Genomic DNA, 6993 nt, shown 5'->3' with positions numbered 1-6993 from the left:
GGTTGCCCGACAAAGTATTCATAGTTGTGTAAATACTGTCATACTAACAGCTGTCTGAATAATTTTTGGTTGATTGTAATCTATTACATACCTTTCTATCAAAATTATCTAACATTATCAAGATGAATTTGTTCTGACACAGTTTAACTCTGAGTTCTTGTCATATTTTATTACCATTTTCTAAACTATAGCGAATAAACTGTGATAATGTGAGAAATGTTGAAGGTGACTGAATAAATTTTGGTTTGACTGTATCTATTTGATAAATTAAGTTAACCAACTAACATTATACATACCCTTTTGGTTTCTGTACCCAATATTTAAAAAATGTACAAATGCAATAAAAATATCGGCAAGTACCAAAAATAAAAGTATCGGTATCGGGCGAGTACTGGAAAAAGTTGTATCGCTGCATCCCTAATATATATAATTCATTCATTATTGGTCAGCATTTATCAATACAATATATAGTAAAACAAGCAAAATGTAATTTGTTTTGTCATATGCCATAGCTATGCATGACTACACACTAGACAAATGCAGCCAAGGTGAATACATCTAAATTTTCAGTCAAGTAATGAATTAATGCACAAGTTAATTAAACAATTATATTTTATTTACTGACAACAGGAAATATGAATAAATGAGTAAAAGAATAAATAAAAGTAACCATGAAAATTAATAAATACAAATCATCGACACAGGAAACAAAGCTTTATTCAAACATATTGTTCTAACAAACATGTATTTACAGGCAGTGAATCCACATCCTACTGCATCTCAACACAGCTGTGCCAGTTCTGCAGCTTTATTCTGATGAAGAAGCTGACCACCTTGCCCACTTTCACCTGTCTTTGCCGTCCATCATGTCCCTCACTGCTGCAATCGGACTGAATCTGATCATGGATGGGAAAGGGACATCGAGGCTGTCGTTGCCTGAGTGCACAGAGGACGAGGAAGACCATGATGATGCCCCTGAACCACACAACCCTGAACAAGAGCAGGAGAACATGTGCAGGACAATCTGGCTGCTGCTGTGTCTGCTCCAAACATTTGTGTGCTGCTCTCCATGAGCACGACTACCTGCAAAACATTTAAACAGAGAAAAACATTTTACAATTAATGCTGTCAATTTCATATTTCATATGTTTACAATTACATGCTAATTTTTGTCATTGCTTCATTACTTTTGTGGTGTAGAACCACTGAACACTGAACTGGTGTAGTGGACAGCACATTCCAGTGCCCAGTTTATGGCGGGGCCCCTCTCTGACCACAATAGTGGACAAAGGTATGCTACATTTTGATTGGATCTTGGTGTACTAACATAAGCAAACTGTCCAACACCATCAGATAAATAATAATAATAATCATAATAATAATAATATTTTTTTATTTATATAGCACCTTTCCAACACCCAAGGTCACTTTACAAGTCAGGTTTAAGGAACAGAAACAAATAAACATCAATACCAGAAGACAGAACACAAACCAAGAGCTGAGAGCAATATACAGAGACCACTTACAAAGATAGATTAAAGATACAGAGAGAATGTAGATAAATATCCATAACAGGGTACAAATTACAGACTGAGAACTGAAGAGTAATACTCAGAGATAAAAATGTGTTTTAAGAGGTTTTTGAAGGAGAAAAGGGAGGATGCCAGGACAACAGCAAGACGACACCTCTTAGAGGACAAGAAGAAGACCTTTGGTACAAAGCCCGGGAAGGACAGGATTTCCTATTGGTCAAAATGCAGTTTCTGCCCTTCACACACCAACAGACTGATTCCTCAGGTTTTGGCCTGTGATCGCCATAAAAACTCCTTAGGACCTTTGGACGCAGCAGCAGTGGGTGAAACAAAGAGAGAGATCACAGAGTTCCATCCAAATCCATTCATAACTATGTTCTCAAACCTTAAACTGATGCAAACTACAACACACACATCTTATACTTATTCAGAGAAATAAGTATTCTCAGTGACGTGTAGTTCATCTGACACAAACTCAGCTGTTAATGGACAAATGAATGCATGCATGACAGTTCAATCTTTTTCCATCATGGTTGGGCTTAATGTGTTCGTAACAAATGTATTCTGTTTGTGGTTTGGTAAGTGAATAATGCATTGGTAAAGCTTTAGTGACACTTTTTAAATGTGTGTTTGGACTATGCAAATAAGTTCCACTTATATATAAGAAGGGTGGGTCCAGACCGTGTCCCCCCACTCTGATGGAAACATCCAATCACAGCCTGGAAATGGAGAAGCGCCAGATTGCAATCTCCTCCTCATCGGAAAGAGATAAAGGTACCTTCCTAAAAGACACTCATTGTTCTGAGTCTGAGCCCTGCATGGGAGAGACGATAGCAGATCAACCTCGTTACTGAGTCTGAGTCCCGAGAGGGAAGAGGCAATAACAGCTACACTGTTCTGAGTCTGAGACCTGTCAGGGAAAAGACACTAACAGAGCAAGTTCTGAGTCTTTCATCCAGAGAGACTGTAACAGATACCTTCGTTCTGAGTCTGAGTCCCGAAAGGGAGAGACACTAACAGAAACACAGAGGTTCTGAGTCTCCGGCGCGTCCAGTGAGACAATAGCAGATCAACCTACAGTATGTTCCGAGTCTCCGGTCTGTTACAGGGAAGGCAGCAACAGAAACAACTGTTCTGAGTCCCCTGTCTGCAAGGGTGAGACAATAGCAGATCAACCTCCGTTCTGAGTCTGAGTCCTGTCAAGGAAAGGACTGCAACAGATCACCAACGTTCTGAGCCTCGGGGCCATGAGGGAAGAGGCAATAACAGATGCCAAGTCCTGAGTCTCCAGCTTTGAGGCAGCAACAGATACGACCATGTTCTGAGCCTCCAGCCTGCAAGGAAAGAGATAATCTATGTTCAGACTTCATTCAGAGTCTTCGTCCTGCGAAACAACAACAGATACAGCATGTCCTGAGTCTCCATCCAAGAGAGATGAAGCGGATCGACCAAATTCTGAGTCTCTAGCCCAGAGAGGCAGAAGACACACAGACATCTGCGACAAGGTTAAACTCCGGCGAGCAAACCTTCACTCCAAGGCACCTTTGCTTGCATGTTCCAGATTAAAGACCTTCTGCACCTACTCCAGGGCCACATCTGCGTGTTCTAGATTTTAGGACCCTTTGGTGCTCCAGGAGATCAGCATCCTCCAGCGCTTCATGTTAAAGGCTGTCGAAACGGATTCCTGATCCTTTCCCCACTGCATTGCTACCAGCACAACCAGTGGATGAAGTCACCACTACCAGACTGCTCACTCGACCACAGAGAACGTAAATATCACTTATCCAAACCTCTTCCAGAGACCTTGGCATTGTCGTATATTATCAGTATATGATTTTTCAAATTTACATTAGATATTATAGCTGATTGCAGTTTATCAGAGGTGTAAAGTATTGGAGTAAATGTAATTAGTTACTGTACTTGAGTATCTTTTCGGATACTTTGTAGTTGTACTGAGTATCAAAGATATTAGCAACTTTTACTCTTTACTTCACTACATTTTTGAATGAGTATCTGTACTCTTTACTCCACTACATTTGAAATGAGTGTTGCAGTTACACGTTACATTTTGCATGGACCTAGCTTTTTCTGCAGCAGTTTGTTTCTGCTACAAAAGACGTGCTATTGCCTATTACAGGTTACTGAAAGTACTGCATCTTGTCCGTTTTGCCCTTACTCACCCAAACTTTTCAGTAAGGCTACTTTATGTGAATGCGAGTTCCTTAGCAAGTATTTGTGAATCACAGGTGTTTTATATAAGAGATGAGGACATAACTGCAGCCGGCAATGAGGCCGAAACCAGCATATCCATTGCAAGAAGGCTTCGGCTTTTTAATTTGACTTAACATTATTTTATTTATCCATTATACTGAAGAGACCTTTTTGAAAGATATTGTTTTTGTTTGTTTGTTTTGTCATTTTGTCATTTTGAAGTGTTCAGTTGTTCAGTTATTTTGGTTTTAGAAAATAAAAGTGATTGCTCTCCTCACAAATCAACTCTTTCTTGTTTTTGTTACATGCTCTCTGTGCCTTGCCCTGGACCTTTATGTCACTTCCTGTCTCCCGTGGTGTTTGTAGTCTGTTTGTTCATTGGTTCCCCTTGATTTGTCTCCCCAGGTGTGTCTTATCTTGTTAAGCTTGTTAGCCCCCGTGTGTATTTATAGCCCTAGTTTTTCCTTTAGCTCCTTGTGAGTTGTTGAATGTAATGGTTGTCTGTTTGCCAGTCATTCTGTTCTTTGTTCCCTTTGGTTTTTGCCTTATTGTTTGTTCTAGTTTTTCCATTAAATACCAGCACATAGATCCTTACCTCTGCCTGTTTTCCGCAGCTTCTCCAGAACGTTAGTTTTTGACTGGCATGACTCTTTGACTAGTGCATCTTTGAGCCTATATTTAGTATAAGTAAAATACTTAAGTACTGTTAAAATCAGATACTCTAAGACTTTTACTGAAGTTGTTTTGGAATTGGTGACTTGTAGCGTGTAGTGGAGTAAGGTATCTGTACTTTTACTCAAGTATGGATTTTAGGTACTCTTTACACCTCTGCAGTTTATAGCAAATCTTTCATGCATTTATTTGATGCATAATTTGGTTCTTCACCTTATTTCTTTCAGAGTAGCAACAGTTTATCTTTCCAGATAACGTAGCTCTGACATTGCAACACCCAACATAATCAATTGCTTTTTATGCATCTTATGCACTTTATTCCTGTTTCATTGATGGTATTCATTCAGTAGTTGTTGATTACTCTTGTCTGTCTTTTGTTAATAAAATCCATTTTATTACACTTGTGTCTTCCTTGTGTTGATGATACAGAAAGAGGTTCTACAGGTTAGAGATCCCACCAATCTTTCTTATGTGATGTACTCATAACCAGACCTTAAGGGACACGTGATCCAATATTGTAACGTCATTGATGATGCAAGTATCCATCGCTACACTATTTCGCCTCCCTGGGTTGACGAAAGCAAAATTCACTACATTTAATTGGCATCCCTGGGTGGGCTAACTTAGACTGAAATGAGCCTTCTGTTTTATCAGCACAAGTCAATACACTAAAAGATAACAATAGAAGTAACTTTAGCAGGAAACTAAGTCTTTCACTGAGTCAGAAACCAATTGCATAACAACAGTGTTTCCTTCTAGGCCTGATTGATAGTTTCCCTGCTCAACTCGTTCGTAGTATTTATTAATAGGATTGGTTGCAAAGTGTATAGAATTGTGATTTTTATTACTGCATAGAGCTTGCAAATATTTTGTCCAAAATGTTTGTTAGCACAAGTTGTAATTGTTGATTATAACTAATTGCTACTAGAAATATAGCATAGGATTTTCACCTTGTAAGTAACGGTATTCTAGAATTTGTATGTTAACCTGTCAGGTAAGGGTAACTCCCTCTGCCAAATTATAGACGAGTGCTAGAATTTACACCTCTTGTCTGTGTGTGACATTCATTGTCTTAGTAGTTCAGAGCTGCTCACACTTGTGGTAAACTTTAGGAGCTAACTAATACAAGTGGTGTGTTATATATATATATATATATATATATATATATATACACAGTCGTGGTCAGAAAAAGGTTATTATCGTAAACGAAAACTGAAACTAAGACGAAAACGATTGCTCAAAAAACATTTTCGTAAACTGAAATAAAATAAAAACATAAACGTCAAAATATTTGAAAAACTAAAACGAAATGAAACTAACAACAGTTATTGCAAAACTAACTGAAATAAAATAATAATCATCAAAAATAAATAATCGTTTTCGTAATCATTACGTTCTCACCCCCTAGTGGAAAAATATATGAGCTGTGTGTCTGTTTAGGGAAATACCTGTAAATGGCGCATCATACATGTCAGGTTATCTGACGGAGAGACGCAAAGCAGTTTATAGCAGAGTCTTGCACGGGTCCTGTTAGGTAAACCTGCTTCCCCTTCAGGAACTCGAGCTGCGTCGGAAAACGCTTTGGGAACTCCCCCAGAATGACCATGCTCTGAATCACATATGAAATCAGTCCAATAGATGTGCGAGACGTCATGGGCGGGTGACGTTGCGACCAGGAAGCTATAAAAGCACATGCGGTGGAACCGGCGTCAGCTTTTTGTCATTCAGCAAGCGCTCTGTGTGTGTGTGTCAGTCGCTATCTGTTTGTGAGACTTATTTAGTGTTGTTTGTCCACTTATAAGCTTGGGGACACACACAGTTTGTGTGTTGTCTGCTTGGGAGCGAAGCACGCAGAGTCAGCTCTCTTGCGAGCGTTTGTTACTGCCTTGCTTCGCTCTCCGAGGGCTCTCTTTGAGGAAGGAGCTTACACCGGCGTTTCTCGCAGCGCCGGCCCTGCTTTCGCCGAGGCGGAGCGGCGGCTGTGAGCAGTGTACACATCATTATACGGTGCACATCTCTCCTCAGTGCCCTCAGGAGATCGATCTGCCAACCCTGCCACCTACGGTGCTTCAGGGCGCAGCGGTCTTCGGCGAGCGCTTCTCTCAGTCACCTCCCGGAAACATAGCGGTACTAAGAGGCTTGCTACCTCTTGGGAGGTTTCTAGGGCAGCTAGTTTGTCCGTTCCCTGCTAGCTCCGCCACTTCAGGGCACCAACCTAGCCGCTCTAGTCTTGCCCCGAGCAGGCTCTGGTTCTATCAGTCTAGTTTTCCTAGGATATGATGCGGTTCTGAGGACCGTCATTTTCAATAGGAGACTTCAGCTAAGAGAGTCCTGATGCCATGGCAATACATGATGCAATACACCTCATTATACAGTGCCCGTCTCTCCTCAGGAGATCGTTCTGCCTACCCTGCCACCTACGGTGCTTCAGGGCACAGCGGTCTCCGGCGAGCGCTTCTCTCAGTCACCGCCCGGAAACGTAGCGGTACTAAGAGACTCGCTACCTCTTCTGAGGTTTCTAGAGCAGCTAGTTCGGCTGTCTCCTGCCAGTTCGCCGCTTCAGGGCACCGACCTAGCC

This window comes from Sinocyclocheilus anshuiensis, unplaced genomic scaffold (assembly GCF_001515605.1).
Source record: "Sinocyclocheilus anshuiensis isolate Anshui unplaced genomic scaffold, SAMN03320099.WGS_v1.1 scaffold1026, whole genome shotgun sequence".
NCBI lineage: Eukaryota > Metazoa > Chordata > Actinopteri > Cypriniformes > Cyprinidae > Sinocyclocheilus > Sinocyclocheilus anshuiensis.
Note: the sequence above shows the minus strand (reverse complement) of the source record.